General features: G+C 31.6%; 1 protein-coding gene and 1 pseudogene across 2 annotated transcripts in view; both read right to left on the reverse strand.

Moving 5' to 3' along the window:
- Positions 1-26,921, reverse strand: part of LOC118197531 (glucose dehydrogenase [FAD, quinone]-like) — a 187,019-nt gene that overhangs the window by 99,664 nt on the left and 60,434 nt on the right. The gene's annotated exons all lie outside the window — the stretch shown is intronic.
- LOC118197539 (glucose dehydrogenase [FAD, quinone]-like) overlaps positions 1-26,921 on the reverse strand; it is a 38,050-nt pseudogene that overhangs the window by 7,973 nt on the left and 3,156 nt on the right. The window contains exons 3-7 of the transcript XR_015041132.1: positions 23,113-23,302; positions 19,312-19,442; positions 15,542-15,663; positions 13,516-13,686; positions 8,526-8,676 (exon numbers count right to left, since the gene is read on the reverse strand). The product of XR_015041132.1 is annotated as a glucose dehydrogenase [FAD, quinone]-like (transcript). The remainder of the gene's footprint in view (positions 1-8,525; positions 8,677-13,515; positions 13,687-15,541; positions 15,664-19,311; positions 19,443-23,112; positions 23,303-26,921) is intronic.

Here is a 26,921-nt window from a genome sequence, read left to right on the forward strand (position 1 = left end):
TGGTTTGTAAATATAGTTCCAATGCCGGGAGATTTGCGGATTATATATTTAGACCGCCTTGATGGTGGTGTAGTGGTTAACGATTCTGGCTGCTATATCATTGGATTCGGACTCGAATCATCGGAAAGGCTCAGATGTTTGTTAGTGCACAGTGTATTTTCGACATAGATGCAATTAAAATATTGGTGAATTAAAGAGGTTAGGTAGCACCTGAAGAAGGTTGGGAAGCTCTCGGATCTGTCACCCTGGATATTCTCTATCAGAATTGAAATGAAGTTTCGCCTTTCTCAAGGGGATACCTCTTTCTCGGTCGCTACGTGAGGCAAAATTTTTGGCGATTAGACAAATAAATGACCAATGGGTTCGGCTCTTTTGTACGATTGCTTGGCTAGCAAAACATTCGGCTGTTGTAAAATATTTAGATTAGGAAATTATAGCTTAGTAATACAAATTAGTTACATTATAAATGATGCAAATCAGGCATGAAAACTGAAAACGAAAGCTGAAAGCTAATTAAGAAGCTCTGCTAATTATGCAGCTTATTAAAGAATAAAATAAAGGTATAAATTATTAAGAAATATGCCTTACTTTTCAGTCATTCACTTTAGTAAGCAATGCATACTTTTAGTTTGAAAAATAAATTAAAGATTTTATTTAAGAACAATGGCAAAGTCTCTCAAGATTTTCTGGTTTTGTAGCTTACTAGTTTTTTAATGTTTAGTTGTAAAATTTCCAAGACTAAACTGCAATTATTATTTTGCCAAAATTCACTTAAATTAAGCTTAAAATTTTTATTCTTGTAACAGAAATGTAAATTTAAGCTGATTTTATTTGAAAGTTTAAAACCTATGTTTAGAGTTAATTTTATAGAAGTTTGCTAGCAAAATGTTAGTTCTGATACAGCTAAATGTTGCATATATGTTAGAAATAACCCAAACAAAACATTAAATCTGATTAAGTTACCTATTTCAGAAATATTTTCGCCTTTGTCTATTCCAGTATTTAATATAGATACTTCATTTCATTACACTTTGAATCTAGTAATATAATTTATTCTCAATATACGAATGTTGAAGATGAGTCAAAATTTATTTCTTATAATTAATTTCTTAAAATTAAGTCAAAATGGACAACATTTTGGGAACTTCTTGGGTTTTTTTATGTCTCCGAAATTTAGTTTTATCTTTATTTTTCACAAGAAGAAAGTTATCCTCATATGAAAATTTTCATAACTACGGTTTAATTTTAGGTATGTATTAAAGCAACTATCTTTGTAGAAGGGCGAGTATTTCAGAATGCGTAAGACTGTAGTAAACATGCCCATAATAATTCTTCAGCTTACTAAGCAGATTCACCATTTTCTTGTCTATTTTTAAATTCCTACTATTAGATCACACTCTTCCTATATCTTGTTCAAATTTTCAATCATTAATAAAATACTTGTTATTCATCCACTCAAGTTCAAATGCATTTTTTAAACTTCTAGTGGATGACACTTGATGTTAATACAGTTTTTCACATATTAAATATTAAAAAAATTGTTTGTATTTTATTTTATTTTATTTACATTTTTTAAATTTTCCTTTGTTGACCTAAGTAGGAATTGACCTTAAAAAAATTTATTTTACTTGTTTTTAATTATATTTCAGTTTCTAATGGATTTTTGTGTACAAATTGTTATATTTCAATGAATTCGTCTTTAAAATACGAGTTTGGGGGCTTTGCTAACAATAGAAGAAACTGAAAAAAAAAAAAATGCTGTAGAAATATGGTACTTTGCAGCAAAATTGCTAATGGAAATAAATTCTTTGAATCTCTTCTTAAAGAAATTGTTGCAAAATTTCCACCAGAGCAAAAGAAATAAAACACCACTTGCAAATAAATTAACTGATTGATTTTTGAGATAAACACCTAATTGAAACATAAAATATACATGTTACAATTTTTTTTCTATTATAATTATTCTTTTCTCCTCTAAAAATATCATCAGATTGCGTTGTTTCGGATAAAGCATCGTTTATAAAACTGTGGGTGACGACCCCCAATGAGATCACAAAGCGAAATATTGCGGTCACGAAAATTTAACTACGATACGGAAATTTCAAGAACCATCAGTCACCAGCCTTTTTACTTCCTTGTACGAAATAAAAAAGAAGTATTGTAATCGCGAAAAGCTTCAGGCAGCATATTTCAACGAAAATATCCACTTTGACCGCTTTCGAATGCAATTTAACAATGTTTTTGCGTGATATCTGTACGTAAGGACAGAATAAAAGACTTTTTTTCCTCCAAAAACTAAAAAACTGCTTTAAAATGAATTCTGAAGAGAATTTTTCGTGGCGTCTGTACGGACGTATGTACGTACTTGCGTACGTACGTATCTCGTATAACTCAAAAACGAGTAGCCTCAGAACGTTGAAATTTTGCATATAGGACTGCTATAACATGTAGATGTGCACCTCGTATTTTGGTTGCAATCAGCCGCACCAAACGTATATAAATATATTTATATATATATCCACTCTGTTACCCGGTTCAGTGATCTCAGTTTCTTTACTCTTATATGTTTGTAAATTGTACATTTTTTGCTTTAAAAATGATTGAATTATGTTGTTTTTATCTTCCGGTTAAGGGTTTTATGCCTTTAGTAAATCTGTATGCCATATTTTTAGAATTATCAACAATTTTAAAATTGTTTAAGTGCCGCTAAGCCTAATTTGATGGCGGCCATTGCTCTTGTTTACATTTGAAACAGCTGAGTAGCGGATTTGTTGCCAATCTAGAGAAACTTAGCTTCGCAACAACAAAGATAACATCTTAATTTATTACTTAAATCATGCTTAATCCTTTCAGGAATTTTTTCGAGGAAATAAGCGTTTAAGATTGACTTCGTAATTTTTAATACAGATATTTTGAGTTTTTATGTATTTTTGCCTTGTCGCGAAGTGAAAACTGAGTTAATTGAATGAGAAATACTCAATCGTCTGTGAAAAACTGTTTCTTTTTTGTTTTGTTTGCTTAATTTCTTTTATACATCGTTCTAGCTTTATTATAGTATTTGAATAAAACATGTGGCAACGATTAGATAATTCTTTAAATGATATAAATTTTGTGCATTCTGAGTTATAATATGAACGAAATATAATACTGTTAAGTAAACCTAGAGTGAGAGTGTCGCTGTGGTAAACAAAGTGAATTTTAAAGAATGCATTTATTCTATTGTGGTTTATGCGCTGTCGGCGAAGTAGGTTTAATTCAATCTAATAAGTTTAAATAAAATGCAAGAAAAAATGCTTATAATTTAATATTCCGTACAAGGAAGTCATGTGGTGTTCACATCAGATTTTTTTACATTGCATTGCAATATGTGAGTATATAATGTATTTCAGAATCAAAATAAGTCCGCTGCAGAGGAATAGTACGTAATGTCCTGTGTCACAAAGGGATGCCGAGAATAAGGTCGGCGCTGCTACAGCCAGTATAATGATAACAGTTTTCCAGTATAAGACAATTGTTTCTGTTTTACCCCAGCAAGAGTCTATATCGCAAGAACAACTGTGGAGTCAGTAGGTATTTTTAAAACAAGAGGACATGAAAAAATGGGCAATGCCCTAGCTAAGGGACACCGGACGACCCAATTGCCAGCCTGAGGTGCTATCCAGTTACACCCCGAAGGCAAAGGTAAAGAGGGAGAACATATCTTATACAATAAAATATTGTATTTCATTGTTTTACTCGACTAAGGCTGATGTTTATTTGAATAATTATTATGATACGGATACCGAATATGATGTCACTTATATGGCCCAAGGAGCCTTTATAAGTTAATAAGAAAACTACGAAATGAATGATAAGATGCAAAATGAATAAAAGTTCTACAAGTAATGTATACAAAACTGTACAGTTATTTGCAGCGCATGATATCGTAAATGCAACAATAAAAGGAATAATCTATATAGAATAAAATACTAAATACATTAAAAATAAGTAGTTCAAACTAGGTTACAAAGTTATGGTCTCTAAGGATGTGGGTAGCAAATGCTCCGAACAATTTATCTTCTGGAATGATTTGGTAATTAGACGAAATTTGCAGCATCACAGCTAGTCTAGTGTTGAAGAAACAATCATTAAATCTAGAAATATGGTTCGCTGCAGTGTAGATTTTCAAGTCATCAAGAATCAGCTTGTTTCTAATCAGGTAATAAGCATTTAAACCTTCTCAGAATCTTATTTTGTACTATCTGAAGTTAGGAAAAGTCCACATTTGAGGATAAGGTTAAGACCGGAGAATGCATATAATACAATTGGCTTTACAATGTATAAGCAAATCTTTCTTTTCATTTTGAGAGACAGTCTAGAGTAGTTTCCGAAGAGTACGGAATGCTGGTTGGCAATTCCACAGATCTTTTCTAAGACCTGTTTAATATAACAAGTTCCGTGTGAACCTATGATAATAACCTCCAGATAACTTATGTTATTTAAATTGTAAAATCGAAAGAATCTACGAACTACGCACACCTCGCTTTAATAAATTAACATAAATTTCAAAGAATACCATGTACACAGCATCCTATTTAAACTTATAAAAACATGTATTATTTGCACAAGGCATTGAGCACAAATCAACAAAATAAAGTAAATTAAAATTGTAATTCAAAAAACAGCAATAACAACAGAAATTCATAGTAAAAAAACGATGAGCATAACATTCTACAAAATGAAATGCACTTACCATAATGCATTCGTTAATAAAATTTCGCCAGTCACACAACGTCTGTGAACAAAAGTGCCACGATTTTGCTATATCACATGTCTTTCTGCGATTCAAAATTTTAACGCTTATTAAATCCTACTAGCGTTCAGCACTGAAAAAGGCTAAAGATGCTTTACGTCCTTAGTGTCAAATATCATTGAGCTTTTTCTTTATTTAATTTATTATGTAGCAAAAAAACAAGTACACCCGTTTCATTAAAAACTGATTTTCGTTCATTTTTATGTATTTAAACCTATTACTTTTGGTATGTACATTGTTTTCCACAGAAATAAATTATCATATTTATTACTTTATTTATTAAATTTATATTTATTTTTGTATATTTAGTCTATATTTAATACATGGTGCAGCAAAAAAATCTCAATGTAAAAGGTGGGTCATGAGAAAAAAAAAAAAAAAATAGAATTTGAAAAGCGCTGTTATGATGGAACTAGACTTACATTTTTTAGCAACTATTTCTTAGATTAATCACTAGATGGCAACACATTATAATTTGTTATTTAATCGTAGCGTTACTCCCAGCAAATCATCGGAACTTGGTTAAGAATTACTTGACCTCTGGACTCTCTAAAGGAGGGGTCCCTAAGATCACATTCTGGAATATCTGTTCGACGGCGGGCACCATTTACAATCAAGGTGAATTTATAGTTGGATAGAGGATACTTAAAAAAAAAAGAGATCGGACGCATTTCGCTTTGTGCTGGTATCTATCTGTGTTGGATGCAATTTCTATTTCTTAAAAATGAGAAAACTTTCACATAGAATTTTACTGAAAAATAAAACATTTTTATTGCGATCGAACAGCAGCGGGCACACGTTGAACGATCGGCGGGCGCCATGCTGCCCGCGGGCATCAGATTCTGAACCCCTACTCTAAAGGGCACTATACTACTTATAGGGCACTATACTACTTAAAGGGCATTACACTACTTAAAGAGTTTCTAAGAAGCAGTGCAGGATATACGTATACGCTGCACAAGCTTAGGGCTCCCGTTTTCTTGGGGACCCCCAAAACACCCACTAGGTATCCGAAAATCATATTTGGCACTGACATATAATATATGGACTTATAAAAGACCCCATATCTCAAATAGCTTAGGGCCTGAATCCGGCCCTGCCTAGAAGCATCTAAATGAGCCGGAAAACAACAGGTATCAGGTATGTTAATTGCGTCACTCAGCGGTAGTTGTAGGTTAAGAATTAATTAAATCAGTAATCTTCAACTCACAGCCCTGGGATCAGTTTTATGCGTCCCGTGAATATATTGTTGCAAATATGGTGCATTCAGTTTAGGGACTTAAAAATATAGACTGAGCTTATGAGCCTGATTGATACTCAAAGAAAAAAAAAAAAAAATAGAATGAATGCTTGTACCACAGGTTATGTGGCGCGATAAGATGGGAGGATTTCCTGTATTGTTACTATCAGTAAATTTAGTTTGTTAGCCGACAGCTGATGATACTTCAGTATTCTGAAATTTCTGTTTTTCTAGTTAAGGTTAAAAGTAATTTATTCAGTGGTTAGTTACACATATTGGAATAACCTGGAATAAATATCAGTCTAACGTTTAATATCTAATCGTCAATGCATTTGATTTACAGAATATAAAACCAATAGAAATTTCTTGCAAGTATTAGTCTTTACACCTGAGGTAGAAAATAAATATAAATTTAATTTTTTTCTCTTGTGTTATTATTATATTTTTGTTTATGAATGTTTTAATAAATATTCGGTAAGATATTTAAAATTTATTTTTTTACGATGATTATTAATGTTTATTAACCCAAAGAGGCGGTAGCCCAGGGCAGCTGTTAGCCTCAAAACGGTATTTGGCGCTTTTGCGCATACATTTTCGCTGCAATTTTTTTACGGCCCTCAAAATGGAATAGTACCCTGTTTCTAAATAATTTATTTTGTATTTCAAATTTTGTAAAACTTAACGAATTTTTGATCAAAAAACTCAATTTCAAAGCAAGCAATGTGAACACCGTACGGGGAATAGAAAATTTTATCTCCAACGCGCGAAACTGAATCAGAAATTCTAAACATGGGCTGTTTTTCAATATTTTTAGCCCAAAGGAATATTCCCCAGATGCTCTCGAAATGTGTATGTGTATTGTCAATGATAAAAACTCCTCTATGGGGGTTTATTGTTTTGTTGCTATGTTGAAAATGTTTTTAAATTTGTTGAAAAATATTCTGACTAGTCAGCTGCTTTCTGAGCGAGCATTCGCCCCGCATGCAATTTGAGTTCAAGACCACGGAATTACGTAATTAACTTCACATGTTAGCTTAAATTGTTAGTTTTAGTAATGATTTGTCTTTATCGTGAGAAATTTTTTAAAACTTAAAAAGTTATAGTTTTTATAGCCATAGCATTTACTTTTGAAATCAGAAGGCAAATTTTTATAATAAACTTACATTCTTTCTCGATTTCACGAGGAACTTAATTTCAAAATGATTAGTTAAAATAGCTGTGTTTCAGTTACTGAATGTTTAAGAAACATAAAATGAGAATCTCGTATAAATAAGTAACTCTTGGAACGGCCAAATCAGTTCTACAGACTATGAAAAATGAAAATAAAAATTTATTGTAATCTGATCCCCTCGATTTCAGTTTAAAACGTGAAACGTGTCAAAAATTAATATGTGATATTTGGACTATAAATAGAACTCTAGAGATGCAAATTATATAAATTTATTATAATAAAGTATTTTAGCATAACCAACAAGAAATATGTAAATATTTCCCATTGGTTCTTGTTTCATTAAATAGAAATCCTATCCATTTTTATTAATTAATAAAACTAAGTTTTTGTTCTAATGTTTTTTAAATATCTTAAAAAACAGATTTTTTTATCCATTGAATTTTATTTTATATGCAGGTAGCAGCATACACGGATTTAACAGTAGATTGTCAGCACTAATTTGATGTGTTATTTAGGTCAATCGGATCAAACAACTTGAAATGTAATCTCTAGATGTTGATTCGTTAAAGCATCGAAGAGTTGTTTTATTAAACATAGTATAAATAATTACATTGTAACAATTTTCATATTAGCGATAAGCGGTGCATAGAAAAACGACACAGATCAGCGAGCACATTACGCAGAAGCACTTATTATCTCTTTTGTCTGTGCTGCAGGCACTTATTATCTCTCTTGTCTGAGCTTGATTGATGGATTCCTCATATTTCTTTCCTCCGGTTACGTCGCTACACTACTATAAGAAGGCCAATGCTAAAGCATGTGAAACTACATATGGCGCTAGAATCTAGGGACGGTAAAACTTTTACAATTTAAGAAGAAACTGGACTGAAGAATTTTGGAGTGGTGAAGGTTGCACTAAGGGGCAAAAAGTCTAGTGCCGGCCCTGCCTACTAAGTAAAGAAAACTAATGAAAACCATATACTGCATGGACTGGCAGTAGCAGTTAAATTGATTTGAATTTGATGAAAAATGAAATAATACCCATTGAAGTTCTTTCAGATGTCAATAAAATTTATAAAAGTAATATTTGTAAATTCTTTTCAATATATTAAGCACATTGCTCACTTTACTATTTTTCAGTTGCATCAAATCCCGAATTTTAAAATTGAGATTAAATAAAATTCTATCACTCATTAACCAAAATAGTTAATTAAAAAACAATAACTGATAACAATAACTGATTTAAAGTAATTATAAGAAAACTTAAATAAAAAATTAATGCTCTAAAGAAGCACAAAGCATTAGAAACGAATAAAACGTACCTGTTCGAGATTGAATATACCGTTCAATATTCACTGGATTTGTGAGTTTCACTAAAATTTGAGGGATTTCGGGGTTCAACAGGAAATTTACATTTGTACCCACGTGATCTTGCAAATTTTCTCCTACTGGAAGATCAGAAATTACTGGAATCTGAAATGGATTAAAGCAAAAATTCGTTCAGCTCTCCACAACAGCTTACCGTTTTCTAATAAATATTTAGAAAAAGCTTTTCAGAATTAGGAACTTAATCATAGCACAAATTATTTTGAAATTAATATTTATTTTAAATATAACAAAATGCTTATTATTCGAGTCTTTGAGAACGTACTCCAATTTGAATAAATAACAAGTAATGTAAAATTTGTTACAAACAAGCACCATACAGTTTCAAAATTCATTAAAGATAATACCATATTTCGTCTTTCACCACTTTTTTTCACAATTTTTGTTAGAATCGAGACTTAATAGATTATATTTTTAATTATCAAAGAAAAAACTTGAAACATTTATTTCAAAGTTAGTATAAAACCATATATTTTACATTCAGCCTTACCATTTCCTTTTACGTACAGTCATATTATAAATACTTTTAAGTGTAGAAGTTGAAATGGATTCGGGTCTTAATCCAGCTCTAATCACGTTAGAGCTAGATATTTCTCGAAATTAAAAGAACTCAATATTTATTGGTATTTAACGTAAAAATAGTTTTAATTTCCATATCGTTTTTCTTGAATAGCTGATATACTCTCACCATCGTTTAAAATTTTACACCCAAGATAATTTGCATCGATATTGGATCCTTCATTCACTTCTTCTCGATTTTAATTGAGTCTCTTTTGGTCTTTTCATATCAAGCCATTTTGCATTTCTGATATTCATTAACACATTTCTCGAATTCATTATTAAACTTGTAAGAATTATGTTAATTTTATTAACAGTTAAAGTTTGAATTAAAGTTCCTTTCCTATCGATTCTTAACTTCGCTTACCACTTCCGGCCAAAACGTAGTTTTGGAATTCCGTCTGAATACATAATGAGGAAGAGTGGTATTTAACCGCGAAGTTCTTCGGTCTTAAAAAGAGAGATACTAGGTATTCTGGCTGCACGCGTCCGCCTTTTTAGGCTACTCTCAGGTAAGCTATCATTACGCTCGGCCGTACTTTAGGCCCTTAATACCTTCGCAGTCTATTAACGTTAAGGGGCCAACTCTGTTAGAATTTTGATAGCTTCGGCTGTACCTCTTTCGCTAACAGTGAAAGCTGGCTTGTTGTCGCTTTTCTTCGCTGGTGGCCTCTTTACTAATGGCGCTTAAAGGAAAATCGTAAATCGGCTTTCTCATTTTCACTTGCTTTCGCTTTGTTACAGTTGCAATTTTTCCTTCAAGACAGTGGGGTTGTTGTAAGCTTAGGTAATTAGATCTCTCTTAACGCTTAGTTTCCGCTTGTTAGCTGGGGGATCCACCTTATTTCCCACGTTCAGAGTACAGATGATCAGGACTGCATTGTCCGGATTTGATTCGTTGTGGGGTGACATTTCTCAGTTAAAGAAAAAGTAAAATACTAGGGTTGGTGAGTTTTGATTTTATGATTTTTTTGTAAGCCTATGAAATTGTCGGGGGCGGAGAGACGAGTTTACCTCGGAGCTTGCACCTTGTTTGAAATACATTCGGTTTCTGACTTTGAGCAAAAAGGAAAAGGAGAAGCAGAAAGCGACGACGGGGCTCCCCCCCCCCTTCAGGGACGAGCGCTGGCTGTTGATTCAGATTTCGGAGCGGAGGCCGATATGGAGTGATTTGAGTTACAGCATTTTAAGTCTCGTAAGAGTGCGCGGGGGCTTTAGTCCTGCAGCGGGCTTCGGCTCAAGCGGGTCGGGATTGCGTTGGCTACTAGAAGAGCATTTTCTTCTAGAAAGATTTAAAATAAGGTGAGTACTTTACCGACAACCTTTGGCACTGATTACTTCTGGTATCTTCTTCTTTATTCTTTGAGAACTCTCTGCTGTTGTGAACGCAGCGTTGAAGGCGAATAATTTTAAAATCCGTGAGGAGCATCTGGCGCGGGGCGAGTTTCTACAACGGTCCTTTCAGTAGTCCTTTCAGTAGTCAAAGGAAAATATGAAAGACGAGATTTGGATTACTAAGGCTAACCTATGTACCGGTTATGTTGACTACCTCCCGTAACAGAGTTATGACTTCAAGGAAAGGAAAGAGACTTTCTCTGTGAAAGATTGTATGTTTCGGAAGAAATTTAAGAGCTGAATTCACGAAAAGGAAAGAGACGTTTCTCTGTGAGTAGAAGGATTATATGTTACGGAAAAACTGTCAGTGATTTTTTTTTATTTTTATTTATTTTGAATTACAGTAATGATTATTCTTAATAACCAGGCTAGAGTTGTCATTTTAATGTTTGCTGAAATTTGAATATGATATCGTAGGGTTAAATTTGCTTAAAAATGAATTAATCGTTACACTGCAAGTTTCATTATTCTTAAAGGAAATTACCTTGGTTAATACCTTATGTCAAAAATGAAATGAAAAAATATAAGTGTTACATTTATGATACTGTAGGATTTGAAAATGTTAGCTTAATTAATGTAAGCTGTAATGTGGTGTGATATTCTGTGTTATTTTGCATAGTATTATTATGGTAGGGAACTGATCAGTTTACCTAGTTAACTTATGTTATAGTGTTTTAGAAATCAATAAATATGCGTGTTTAAAACTTAATTGCATTTGTGTATTTATCTTGTGTGTATTTTTTTTTCCTGGTCTGTCAAGTCACTCTTTGTTTGAGCCGGGAGGCTTTCTTAAGAAACATGGAGCTTTATTGAATTTGTATTAGTGTTTTTCCCTAGTGGGTTTCACAGTGCGCCCTATTGCACTAACCCTTTACGATTAAGGTTTTGAAAGTATTTTGGTTTTAGGATAATTGTTACTTAGGTGCTAGGAATGAAATTAAACTTCTGATTGATTTTTCTTAGGGACTGTTTGGTGTTTATGAATGATTCTTCGCTTGTGCTTTGAGGTTCTGGTTTAATGAAAATGAACATGATTAGTGAAAAGATTTCATTATGTAGTTAAGTGGATTTAAGGTATTTTAGTATATGAGAGTTAATATATTTTTGCTCGAGCACCAGAGAAGATTTATTCCTCTATTCTTTTATTTCAGGTTAAGTTGAATTAAAGGTGTGCGAAGTTGCATTGATTGAATTGATTAACTTAATTGATTATTAAGATATGTTTTGTTAAAAGTATTTGAGTTAGATAACCAAACAGTCCTCCTCCCCCTCCACTACACGTTTCAGGTTTATTATGTTAATTTTTTTCGTTAGTTTTGTCCAGCACCAGTCAATCAGTTTTTAAAGTCAAGCTTAAAAGTCATAAAAGTTTAACAACCAGTAATTTTCAGATTCGAAACAATTATATCTGTATATAAGCGCACGCTTGTAAAAGAAGAGACCTAAAGTTAATGAATGGGTAAGATTTTTGCTTTATCTATCTTGGTTATGTCACTAACTGTAAATTATCAAACTGAGTTTTGCTTTGCTGGCCAGCTAGGTTAAATTAAGTTTTGTTATGCAGTATTTACAAATGCAGTCAGTATTTTGAACTAAATATCATACCTTTTTTTTCTTTTCACTACAGTAAAACAATTAAAATCTTTTAAAATGGGAACTATAAAGCTTGTTTTTTGTTTCCTATGTGGCTAATTCGAGGTTGATTTTCAATGAGAACTAGATATTTCCATTTCTTTCTGTCCAGGTTAAGCTTTCGCTTTGGAATCAACCATTAGAATGATATCTGCTCACTGAGAGAAGAACGGAACTATTTATCCATTACTTTAACATTATTAAGGAAAGATTTACAAAACTGGAATCCCTGGACAAAATGACTTTTAATTCTTGCAGATATTCCTGAAAATTATTATATACAATATTTTATGAGATAATCTATAAATGAAGCTTTTTAAATTAAAATTATTTAAACACAGAATTCATTCCGTTTTTTAGTGTTCTTTGTTTTTGCAGGTTCTGTTTATTATTTGCTATAAAACATAAACATGCCTTTTAAGTTTTGCAAATTGTTTTTTTCCTAAGATGAAATAGAAAAAAGAGAACAATCTAAAGAAATCATTTACTAGACTTAGTTGTTTAAATAACAGAATAAGCCCAAATTACTGTAATAATTTTTTATCTATTTAAAGATTCAGTTTGTATAAAACAGAATTAAAAATTGCTTTTTCTTTGTATCCCGCAATAAGTAATTTTTCTAATATTGTTTTTCCACCGTGGAAGAAAACTTGCCATTCCTGCTTTAGAAAAACTTTTTAATAAGCACTAACTTAATGATTTTGCTTGACAAATCCTAAATAAACTAAAGTGTGAGACTAACTAGTCCCTATATCTGACTTTTGAAGAAAGACATGAAAACAAAAATGTACCGAGTTTACAATTTTGTTCTTAATTTTAAATGTTTATGTATTTAATACTCGGAACTTAAAAACTACATACGTATAACTACTTTTTCAAATATCAGTATAGGATTTGAAGCTCTCCTTTAAAAGTTAAAACACGGAACATCTTTGCTGTTGCGTAAAACCAGGTCCTACTTCTGTTGGATCGATTCGGAATTTCTTCTAGAGTTGTATACTAAATTCATATGATAAGCAAGTTTTAAAGATTTGGCGAGTAAAAGCATGCTTAACACTACTGATCGTAACATATTTTGCTGTTCGTAATAAAAATTTCAGTGCAATCTTAACGCAGTATTTAATTTAATACTAGTTTCCTGGATCTTAAGATTTTCTTAGAATCCAGAAATTATGTAATAAAATCTAACTGATGAATATGATATGGTAAATTTAGATAAATTGTTTCTGTAAATGCAGTTGATTTCTCTTCTAAAATTTCCAATCTAAGTTTTCTTAATCCTAATTATTGATTGTTTAATTACTTAAGCTCATAATATCTGTATCTATTTCAAGGGCTCACCTTAAATCTTTCCAGTTCCTTTCTTGGTCCAATACCAGACAGCATGAGCAATTTGGAGGTACTCCTCACTGTTCCAGCAGAAACAATGACTTCTCTCTTGGCTCGTACTTCATAAGTCGTTCCACTAAAATCGAATTCGACGCCTGTTGCTCTTCGGTTCTTAATTATAATCTGAAAAAAAAAAAAAAAAAAAAAAAAAAAAAAAAAAAAATTCTTTAGCCTTTAGATCCTGGAAATTACTTTTAACTTTAAAGAATTTGCAAAACTCGTTAATATCAGAGTCAGATCTTTGAAATCTATTGCATTTCATCTCAGCTTTTTGTTTTCCTCTGTGATGATGAGTGGAGAAATGAGACCAAGCATTTTTGTAAAATTTACGTACTTTATAAAGTAATCAAGTTATAGTAATTAATTAAAACATTTCCCCAACTATTTTAGTAGCATGTTAAGATAAATCCATTTAACTTAATATGCTACTAAAATAGTGGCGACAGTTTATGAGAATCATTACCTAATTAAATGAATCTTAGTATATGCAAACTCGAAAAATTGGACATAATAGAATACTGAGCTATGGTTCCTGCAACGATCGCTTTCCCTCATGTATCGCTCTCCTTTTATGGTCTAAAACTAAATTTTTTATAAATAATTTTTATTATATCGGCATCTATCATTCCCCAAATTATTATTTTATCACATTAATCATTTGTTCATCATGTTCGCAACATAGAATCTCTAGCATTGGAAACTTTAAAAAGAATTTCAAGGTTATTTACGTTCACTACTTTCATTTCTTCAAATTTAAAATCTGGCAATATAGTAATGCATAAAACTTCACGTGAGACTTTCAGATTCATAATAGTGTCACTAGAATCATTTTAGAATATTATTTCGTTGCAAGTTGCAACAATATAATTTCAGTTCGATCCTGTTATGAATGCATTTTCTTCTAAAAGTATACTTTTCTCTGACTGAAAAACTATAAAAATCTTTTATCATAATCTATTGATCACCTAAGCACCTAAGCAATTTGGCCGTCTGTAATAGAGAAGTTGTTTTCGATTGTGTTTCACAGAACTTAGCCTTTCAAGCAACTTTTCTAAGGATTCCAAAAGTCAAAACTATTTATAATTGTGCAGAACGAAAGTAATCATCCAAAATAATTAGTTAAATATTTTTACTATTATTATTGTCTAAATTAAGTAAAACTGTTTTTGTGAGTAAATTTGTGATGATATAAGAATTTTCTTTTCATTTTCGATATAAATTGCATGCAGCATTGGTACAAATTTAAGATTTTTTTAACATTTATTTTCCTGAGAATAATGAGGGTACATAGAAAAAGTATAATATCATTGGGTTCCAATATATATATTTTAGGATTTCCGCTACCCCACCCAAAAAAATCTTACCTCTATAAGTTCTCGAATTGGCAAAATTAAAAAATTACTGCACAAGGTTCAGTAAATTACTCTTAGATCTAACATATAGTATTTATAATTGATCTATTTAATGCTTTTGATTCTTTCTCGACTCCTTGATTCTGTTATAACTCCAAATAAATGAATATGAGATATTAATATATTAAATACAATGTCAATTAAAGGCTACTGGAAGTGAAACTTATTTTCAATGTAACATTAATGAGTAAAATCTTGATGCTTAAAGCCTAAACTATGATTTAAGGATTAAATAAATAAAATTGCTATCTTTCTTAGTATATCAATTTCTCTATTAATATAATTTATACAGATAAACCTAAAAGTTATTTAAATGAACAGATATGTGAGACTGTTTAATGAGAGCAAGCCGAGCGGTAAAGTCGCTGAAAACTGGTAGTTCAGCCCGAGGTTCGACTCTCTCAAACGGGCTGGCTGCATGGGCGTTTTCGTGGTTTCCCCATGTGTAATGTGTATACGAATCAGCTTCCCTTAGAAAGTCCTCCACGAAGCCATCCTCCTCTTAGGCAGATTGCCGTAATCAAATTAACAAAAAACAAGACAAAAAAAAGTAACATCAACTTTACCTTTCGGACCATAGCATTGGGAAGAATATGCAGGTTAGTTCGGTTTTCAGCCGGTACCAGATAAGCTTTTGCAGCACTGCATAATTGACCCGCTCTCAAAAAACCCTGTACGTCATAGAAACCTAATCAGAAATAAAATTACTTGTTTTAATAAAGGTAGAAAGTAAACAGATTATTTTTGCAAAATAAAGGGTGAAAGAAACCATTTTCCATTTCTTTTACAAATGTAACTGGACATGCCGCGTTATCATAAGGAAATTTCTCAGTTTATGGATTATGATATTTTGTTTTTTTCTTCAAACTCCCTTCTACTTAAATCAAGAACTAACTCTTTAATGTATTATGATGTAATTAGGAACAAAGTTTTCGCTATCTTCACTCTAAACATTCCATTTCTAGTTTAGTTATAAATTCAACATAAGAGTTGATAGGAAAATAATGCAGTTCTGCGATAAACAAATTCAAATGAAGGTACAATAATTGTTACACAAATTATTATACTATCTATTATTATCTGTAACTTACTACTCACCTTTCAGGAAAATTTTCAATCCCCATTTATAAAGAAGTCCTTTAGTTTTGCAGAAAAATATTCCTTTACTTTATTTTATTGTTAACCTCTTTACTGCTACGAAAATTTCTTCAAAAAGGGAGCAACGGTAGCGACCTGAACAGATGAAAACTAGAGACGGCAACATCGGACTTTTAGGATTACGAGAAAATCGGATTTTCCATTCAAACGCATTAGGCTTTTATTCAATCACTATTCCCGCATGTGATTTAACGGTATCCTCTATGGATCATATGTCTGTGGATCAGTGATTAAAGCTGATTTCATAAAGTTGTTTTTGATTCTGGTGAGTAAATCTGATTTCAAACTATGTAACAGACTTATGATCTGGTTCAAGTTAAACTGCCCATTCCATATCTTACCATATGCCGAGTATAGGTTTCTTTGGATGAAATTCTAATTTTCGCGAGAGACTTGGCTTTTCTGTTGAGCTCAATCACTGCTTTTTTAGGGTAGTATTAGCATAAAATCGTTTACTTATTCCCAATAGCTACAGGAGAGACTAAAGTAGAAATAGAAAGACTACAGCTACAATAAGAGACTAAATTTCATTTCTTATGAAGATAGAAATGCAAACTGGTACTGTTACTGGAAGTTATCTGCTGTGAATTGCTATGGAACCCCAGAAAATTGTCTTATCCATTTCAAGTGATAATTTCTGTTCACTATATTCATGATTCATGAAAAGTCTCTGCCGTTTCTTTATTGGTGATACATTTGATTTTATCATCATTTTCAGTAATAATTTTCCATCTCCCTTAACTTCACTCATAAACACGATCTACAGGTTACAATTTTCATGATATAACTTCTTAAATAATCTTTGGCCTTGACATCCGCTCATCACACCTGAGCATACTATCTTCTAATTGCTTCTGTAGTATTAATTCATAAACCACAATACAGCGAACAAACAACTTATATACCAATATTTATTTATGAATAGTAAGTTGTAGATTTGGAGAAGTTGGGAAAGAAAGTATAGGGTATCAAATAATAACAAACGATAAGACTTTTGGTATACTTTTGTGCACTTATACTTTGACATGCAAAAGTCCTGAGTTACTTTTAGTTCAACGTCTTAATTTCATTGTAGTTCTAAATTTATAAAAGAAAAATACAGAAAATACAGAAGCTATTGAAAGCTGCAATCATTTTTCAGAGTACGCTTATTAAAACAAAATTACGATTTAAGAAGAATGAATACTGTTTTTGAATATCATATTTATCACGGAAATAAGCATTTCGCACAATACAGTCATATCAGATACAAAGCAAATATGATATTTCTTTATCTAAATTTACTCAAAACTTTATTGACTACTTACGGATATTTATTAATCTAAGAAACGCAATTAAAATATATATCGGAATTTCAGTATCTGTTAGCTTATCTGAAAAGGCATAAATGAGAACTAATGAATGTATAAGGATTTATTTATTTAAGCAGTTATTTTATATTGCTTAGCTTTTCTGTTTTACTCACTTCTTTCTTTATCCATTTTCCTACAAATTTTAGTTCACGCGTATTCAAGTGAAGTAGAAAGAAAAGGAAAGTTTTAGACTGTTGAATCGGAGCGTGTTCCGCTGCTGAAGGCCACATTACTAGTTGAATCGTTTGATAGCACTCCGTCTGCGGCGTTGCTTTATTCTCACATCAGTCTTGTCATGCCGATATTAGATTTGAGCCAACCTCTCGTATTCTTTGTATGTAGCCTTTGGCCAAGCTACGACTTAATTTAGCTTAATATAAATTTCTAACTCCCTTCTCATTTTCTCTGTCTTCACACTGAACGTAGCAATAATTCACTTAGCTTTCATATTTGAATTTCAAGTAGTTGATGTTTCCAAAAAGATTGAGACTCTATAAATGTTACCCAATTCTTTACCGTTGGAACACACATACTTTGGCAGTTGCAAGGAACATCTGATTTTTGTTTTTTAGCTTCATGTTTTGAATAGTAGCAAAAAAGAAAAGAAATTCGCTGTGAATATCATTGTGGCAGCCCTGCAGTCTATATGAAGCAATATGTTTGATGAACTATTATAAATTCTAAGTCAACTGCAGTGATTTTAAATAGATAAAAACATCTAAATATCTGAAAATAGCGAACGAAATTCTTAACGGAATATTGCATTTTATAGCAAATGTAGGGTAAGTGCAAATGATCGTGGATAAATGGCTATTTAAAGTATGACTGATCGATATTTATAGTATGACTGAAGTTAATGATAGCGATGGACATATCGAAAGTTTCTTTGGATGATTGTTTCTAATATGGAAAAAAAACATTACTCATTCTTGCATTGAACAGCTTTGAAAATATTAACTGATGATCAAAGAAAGAGCATACCATTCCAAGAGAATAGAAATTTTTCTTTTTATCCGAAAGCAATAGAAAAAAATTGATCATGGTGTGAGATCAATTGTGGATGAACATTATGCACAGTGTCAAAATTCATATGCGTACTTTTGAAACAGAATCCAGATTATATGTATGGAAATTTTGCTGCATTATGTTCAGCAAAGAAAAAGAATTCAAACTCTATAAGGTCAATAATACTTGTTCATTTGAGACAACTCGAATGGCTGATAGTATTGAATGCAAAACAATGCATTTCCAGAACTTTAATCCTCTTCTTCAAGTTTGAGACATTGTTTTAGTTTAGATTCTTGACGCAGAGGAACTCTGTAGATCTTTCGACAGCCTTGCAAGGTCAACGAAACGAATCTTAATGACTTTTAAAAGCAATCTCAATATATCAAACAAAATCAAAATCAGTTCATGACTGTACTGTGATATGCATTTGCAACAATGCACTTTTTTATCACTCCATTATGCTCTGTTGAGTTTTTGTTTAGTTATTCTGACACTGATATCTTTGGTAAGGAACTATTTTGCTTTATTTAAATGACATTTTCTGTATGCGGAATATGTACGATTTAATAAAAACGGTACAGCGCCTGTGCTTCTAATTTCGCACTTTTCCCGTGAAATAGTGTTTACGATTACCTATCTCCCTAAATGCAGCTATTTTTTAGAACTTGCTCAACACTGTAACCCCTTTAGACCTTTTTCTGCTATAAAAATGTGTTTATCAGGCTTTAGAAAATGTTATATATTTACTTTAGACATCTTTATTTAATTATAAGTTTTAATCTGAACATTTTGATTTGTAAAATTTTGGTGATTCTTACCTGTTTGTTTTGGACCATTTGGGTCGACTGCCTTGTATCCAAGCAAACGACCTGCTTCAAAAATAGGAGCTTTGACTTCTGGGAAATACCGAGGCTATGCACAGTTTGTGGCCCGCCAACACCATGGTATCCTAAAATAATCATTTTGTTCAAGATAATTATTTTTTAAAAAATATTGTGTTTTTATAATATTCATTTTTTTATTTTAATGATATTACTTCCACATGGTGCATAGTAGGTTTCTTTGTTTATAGAAAAGTTTAAAAAATTACGAAAAGCTACAACGGTTTGATAAAATTTAGATTCTAAGTTTGCCTCTGAAGAGAAATACATTACGCAGTAGATGTACAGCATTACATGTTAACGATGTATGCATATTGAAGTATATATTTATTTAAAGCTGCCTGAAAATGAGAACAACTGTTTGTGAAAAGTAAAGCCTGAATAACTGGATATTTATATATTTAATTCTAGTACATATTTAGATCTTATATTTTCCCAATGCATATATACGAAGTATATATAGTGGGCATTTTATTTCTAGTACTGCACTGTTCAAAATACTGTAAGGAATTAAAATTTTCTTAATATTAATGCTGTTGTAGTTTGGTGAATTCCGTCTGTTATAAATAGATTTTATTTACGAATAGATTTAGAGAAAATATCCATCTTTAAAGCCATCATTTACGTTTACTGAAAAGAATTGTCTTGGTATCAAATGCTTATAAATTATCAGGATATCAGGTGCTTAGTCTATAGTCTACTTCCTTCCACTTTCAAAAGAGAATTTATCAATGTTGGTGACAGGAAGAGTTCATCAGATACAAGGCTAGATGAAGTGGCATACGCTTAGCGTAGACTATCGATAGGAAAACTTTTATTACGATTAAAAGAATTCCGGTGCAAGTCAACCCAATTACGAAAATTCAGCTTACCTGTTAAAACTTTCCTAAATCACGATAGCTTAAAGCAAAGAAACAGTTATCTTAAATTTCTGTGGGAAAAGCATCTTTAATTTATAAAGTATTTCTCCCGCCTTCCTAGCATGCCATCGTGGTGTGATGGTCTGCATTTTGGTAGCGTATTCCAGAGGTCCGTGGTTCGATTCCCGGCGAAGGCGATACTCCTTTTTCATCTCTCCTGCTTCCAAAAAAAAAAAAAAAAAAAGAAAAAGAAAAAAACCCTAATGTCTCTACCGTGGCGCCCGAACTAAAAGGGTGGTGAATGATGATTCTCCACACCATGGATTTGGCGATTGGGTACCCTAAAACCCCAGTCGTCCTTTAGAAGGAAGAGTATATAAGGTATTTCTCCCGCCTTCCTAGCATGCCTTCATGGTGTGGTGGTCTGCATGCTGGGCGCGTATTCAGAGGTCTGTGGTTCGAGTCCCGGCGAAGGCGATGCTCATTTTTCTTCTCTTCTGCTTCCAAAAAAATACCTAATGTCTCTACAAAGTGTTCAAATAAATTTATCCTTACCAGAGTTCTTAAATTTCAAAATAGTACTAAAAGTAATGATTCGATAAATATAAAATCGATATAAATAAAAATAGCACATGTATATTACTAGATTTATCTTCCAAATTTGAAAAGAGGGCGAAGAATTTGAAAGATTAAAATGATTGTGGCGCGAAGATGGTGAGTTGACTAATAAGAGATTCAAAAGCCAACGGTGTGGAAGAATGAAGATGAAAACCTTCAAATCAGTATATTTGAATTCAATAAGTAAGCTTAAGTTTCTATGCATGGTTGAACTGGTTTCGAAATCGGAGATTTTACGGTTCCTGTAGTTTACGAAATATGATTTGAAGTAAGAGGGTATGTTCAACTAATGAAACTGACTTATTTTTTAGTTATATAATATTTAGTTATATAATGTTGCTGGCAATTACAATGTTTTAATCCCAGCCTTAAATTTGTATGGTTTTAAGTTTATTAACTCATTATCTTATTATTTTCATTTTTACTACCATACTTTCGTTGGTTCCAAATGGAATGCAAATTAAGTAACGTATGTAAGAAATGAGTTTTTGAGGTGAAGGGAAAGTTTTGGGAAGCGATCGCTGACCTTCATACTATTTACGACCAGCTCCTAGATTTCCTACATTCAGCTTTATTACTATGGCAGTGATAAAGTGGGTTTTAGAAGGCCTAAGTCAAAGCTTACAGAAGGAATGAATTGCACAGTTTAACTATTTAAATTTGATGTTTGTGTTCTGTGAAGCAAGCAGAGGAGACGTATTTTGTAATACACTAGCTATATAATTTTGTTTAGTTGAAGTTATAATAAAATGATTTATTTTAAACCTTCTTTTGAGTTCGTAGTTATTAATCTGAAAGTTTCAGACAAGGCAATAAGTCACCCAATTTATTACCCCGTGTGAATAATTTAAAAGTAGCTTAAACTAATCTGGAAGAAGCCAAAATTTAACTTAAATTAAAATGCTCTGGTTTTATTCAAATTTACATGTTTTAAACATTTATGCATCAATTTCTCAAATAATTGCTAAACTGAACTTTCACTTTTGATCTTTTTTTTTTTTTTTTTTTTTTTTTTTTTTCATAAAAGGAAAAATACTTTTCGGATTTCCTTTCTTAACTGAAAAAGTTACTAATTTAGATCTTTCTTAAAAGCGAAAAAGATTAAAAAGACTCTTCATAAAGCCAGAGAATACCTGTTAGCTACCGACTTCGCTTGATCATTTATTGTGCCTCAGAGTATTTGTACGCACAATATGTGGCATATCGTTATGTGCCAAATAAAGTTTCCTTTCAAGCCTATCATCATTGTAAATATTTTAAAAAGTGTTTTATCGTGTTATTCTTTGTATTTCCATCTTTGGTATCCTTTGCATCTTTGTATTGCCATAAAATTAACAAATACTTGTGGGTGAGATTTTCAAAGAAATAAAATATCAGCTTTATAAACTGTTCCCCCTCGATTATTATTTTCATTGGATTTAATAATGGTAATAAGCATAACAAAGTCAATCAGAATAAATTTTTAAAAATGTTATAAATTAATAATTCACTATAATATTAACAAAAGAAAATTTACACAAGATTTTTCAAATTACGTTATTTCCTTTGTCATAGACATTACATGATGAGAACAATACACCACATTATGTTTTACACGCTGATGTAGAATTGTAAAAGCATGTAAATTTTCATTTTGTCAAAAATTTCAAAATTCTAAAATAATTCTATCACGATCTATTCTAAAATAACATGTCTAAAATAATTCTATCGCGATCAAATGTGAGTAATTTAACTAAATACTTAATTTCATAAGTAAATAATTAAAGTTGCATTATTTAGCTTCTTAAGTTTATACTTCTTTTATTTCTGGACTTATATATCCTGTTGTAGTTCTGCCTACCGTTTTCTTAAACTTAAAAATCATAAACAAAATGAAAAAGAATTATACATTATACATGGAACATCTATAGTCTCTATTATCACTAAATGCTTTTAAAATTCTTTGCAGAATTTTAATATCCCATTGGATGAATTATTACACATTATGATAATTCACAAAGAGGTTTTTGTGACTTTGAAAGAAAAAGAAATTCTGTATTCGATTTATTAATTTTAAAAATCTCGGTTCAAGTTTTCAGCCTTGCCATCTTTTAAGATATGGGTAAAATAAACAAATTTGAATAGGTAAACTACCTTCTTGGATCGCTATTTCATTTCGACAGCAAACAACGGAAGATGTTCAAGAACAGTTCCTTTAATTATTTTTATTTTTTTTTCTAAGAAAGATTTATGTAAATTTGTAAAGTTGAAAAGAACTCACCATTGGCCACATACTCTGGATCTCGGTTGTCTTCTAACTTCTTGAAGTACGGAAGAACTTCCTCATAACTCCAGCCAACAGCTCCAAGTTTCGCCCAGTCATCATAATTCTTTGGGTTTCCTCGGGAGTACAATACATCAGTCAAAACTGTGGATCCACCTACAGTTTTGCCACTCGGCCACAAAATCTCCTGTTTCGAGGAAAATAAGGTTATTTGAATGTTCCATGTAACCATTCCCATTAACTTCGTTGACGTATGTAGAGCGTTTTAACTGTCATATTTCCGACTTCGTATGATAGTACCTTTTGTGTTCACAAATTATTCGATATTTTGTGCGTAAGGGAAGAACACCAATTAAAATTTTAATTTAATTCAAAAATAAAACTCGTGTTCTTAGATTGATTTTATTTTGGAGATTGAATTGCGCATTAATTTAAATGGTATTTACTCGTCCGTTCCATTTTGTGTGTTGCCATTCGGCAGAGATTAACATCTAAAGCACAGAAAAAGTAAATCTAGAAAACAAGCATATTGAAAAGCGTTCATATAAAATTTATTTGAAAAACCAATAGTGAGTGTTTATTGATACGATTAAGCTATCTTTCTTCCCCTTAAAATTTGTTGCTAACTTGCATGTCAGTAAAAGATAGCTTGCACTTTTATTTCTTTTCTTATTTACATTGCATCAGTACCCTTAACTCTTTTTATATGTCCTACCCAACATTTTATTTTGGGGCCTCCTAACAGTCGAAAGGTAATAAACGTCCTGTAAAAATTAATATAATTGATTTTTATGTTACTATTAATGAAACTTTGTTTTATCTTCAAAATATATCTTCTTGAGCTTGAGAAGCTATTCAATAATACTTTCTTGTATTCTATAAATTTGAAAACTTTTTTTTTTTTTGCTAGAGTGGTCTTCCAGATCTTTCTTCTTAGTATGTAGAAATATATCAAGTATTCTTCTATTCCTTTTAAAGGAAAATAATAACAAATGTTCCAAAGAAAATGTCTATATTTTAGAAGTTCTATTTATATATTAAATATGCGCGTCGCGACTGATCTAAAAGTATGAAAGAAGATTCCAAGCAATTATAAAATTTGAGCGAACGAGTAAAAGGAAGCTGCGTTTGTTCCTAAATAATCCTTAAGCAGGAGGGGCTCTGTGAGGGCCTGGCCTAGTTTAGTATTAATGTTTAATTCAAGCTTTCACTAATAATAAAGGACACACTACCATATCGACAGCAATGATCATAATCAGAATAGCATAAAAGTTAGTGCTGAAATAATTTCATTTGTTGCCGATTGTATTGACTAGCTCTGTAAATGTAACTATTATAAATCAGTAAATAGTTTTTTAATACACTCCCAGCTTTTAATTTTAAAAACTACTTTATTTGTTCCAACAAATAGTGCACAGGCTGGAAAACGAAACTGTCTTTAAAATTACATGCTTATATCATCACTGCTGAATCTTATCCTACATAATTATACATCTAACATAGTAACGAAACTCATATATGCAAGTTTATTTCCTCAAAGAAAATCCCTATAACGATCTTTCTAGCATTTCCCTTTCTTTGGATTAAATATGTGTGTCGTTTAATGCTTCAGAGATAATATGGTGCTCTAACTTCCCAAGTAAACAATCTGAAGGGAAAATTCTTATTTACCGGAAACTCGTCAAGAGTAGCGGTGTCAAATGCAGTAAGTAAAAGATACAAAGTAACCCGCTTAAAGAAAGTTGACATAGAATGTTTGCTTGGAAAAAAATGATGTTATCAAAATATTATCGCCTGAGGGTTCGAAATTATAACGTTGAGAAGTCATTACGCTTTGATGCGTATCATTTACTCGAGCTTTGATGGCCATTTTCAATGAAACATTGCAATACGAACACGTAGTTTGGTATTGTGCCTAATTAGACACTCTGCTTTTTTAAAAACAGTTAAATTATTATTTGCAACTAACAGGATACTTGGAATTCTAAGATTTTTGATTTCAGATTTCTTTAATTAACCCATTACCATGCGATTTAAATTTATGACTGCAGTTTTTCTCAAATCGCTATAAAAGCAGCATAAAAGGTTTTAATGACTTCTATTATTCAAGTGATGTTTTGCAATACTCATTATGGATTAGTTTTACAAGCAGTAATTACAGGTATCTAAAATATCGCTGCAAGATACAGAAGATATAAATAATATTCAAAATGTGAACAATATATTTTAGTCCACCAGTAAACAGAATAGAAGCTCAAAAATATTTAAGACGAGAAAAGGGTAGAAACATAGAATTATTTTAAACATGCTTTAAGACTAACGATGTAAATTTAGAATTAACGAACTTTCTGCTACCATTTATACTGTCGGAAGCGATATGAACTAATTTACAAGACATAAAATCTGCGTTTCAGTTCAGACAAATTAAAATCTTCTCTAAACTTCTCTCGATAAAAATTCAAAATTATTCACAGCAAAATGCCCAAGCTCTTAGATAGTACATTTCTTTTAGCTTAATTAAGTTATTTTGTTGTAAAAGATATAATTTGCACTTAAAAGAAGATGATATCGCACATAAAATTTCCGTGATACGGCATCACAACATAATGAAATGCATTTTAAAGTTCCTAAGCAAAATTCTAGAAAATAGTTATGTAATTTCACAACAGCAACCTGTGACTATTGATTGTTCACTTTCTTCAATGTAGCTCATACATCGAGGTATTTTAAAAAGAAGTGTTTACCTTTGGAGGCACAAAGATATGCATTTCCTTAATAATTCGGTAAAATCGTTTGTACACTAGATGGATCTTCGAAATGATCTTTGTAGCTACGTTATATTGCAAAAATATCTCGGCTGCCTCTTTGAATTCCTGATCGCTTGATCAGTCCATCATATAAGATCATATCAACATCATATAAGATCTTGATGTTCCCAGGCGCATTTTAACATGTCACAGTTCAGAACGTATATGAAAAGAATTCCAATGCATTAATAAAATCAATAATAGTTTATGAGCTCACCAATAATGGTTTCGAAATGTGAATAAAGAATGTAATCTCTTTTTTTTTGCTGTGGATACATTGCTATAGTTTTAATTTCTCGTTGGTGATAAGTTATGACCTGTTGAAGATAGAAGCAGTGAAATTTCACTCATTATTAGAAGAATGAAAAGTATTTGTAAGATCGAGAACTTTATGACAGTTCAAAGGCTTATAGGGATTATTAAGCTTTTTAGAACATGGGAAAAAATCATCAACTGCGATGTTATCGAGATTCAAACTGCTGATCTTCCAATAGTTAATATACTATGCTAATCACTTACACCTAGAAAAAATGATTGAGTTCCCCATATCCTTAAGATCTTTCCATCATCCTCAGCTGCAAAATTCATTTGCGCTTTGGCAGCTGAGGATGATGGTTCAGTAAAACCATTGAAACTAGTCCCATGAAAATTTGCAAATATAACGCTGATTTTTGTTGTTTGAATTCTAAATTAATACTTGTTAGACGTGTTTTTTATCTTAATTAGTAAGAAATTAGTCAGGAAAGATATAATTTTAGGGCACTTATTGAAGTAATGCATAACAATACATATATATTTTTTTGCAATTGTTGGAGTAATGATTTCTCCCACTGAGTTTTGTAACAGCATGACATTACAACTAGACTATGACAAATCCAATAAAATTGTAGGTAAATTTTAAGACCATCAAAAATGAGTCTACGTACTTTATCAGGCATCACGGTCATCACGATGAGACTGGCATTACATTGCAAAGTCTGCTTCACCGAGATCAGTGAG

Source organism: Stegodyphus dumicola, chromosome 5 (assembly GCF_044657685.1).
Source record: "Stegodyphus dumicola isolate Sdum_Otavi_A_Nest chromosome 5, ASM4465768v1".
NCBI classification, from domain to species: domain Eukaryota; kingdom Metazoa; phylum Arthropoda; class Arachnida; order Araneae; family Eresidae; genus Stegodyphus; species Stegodyphus dumicola.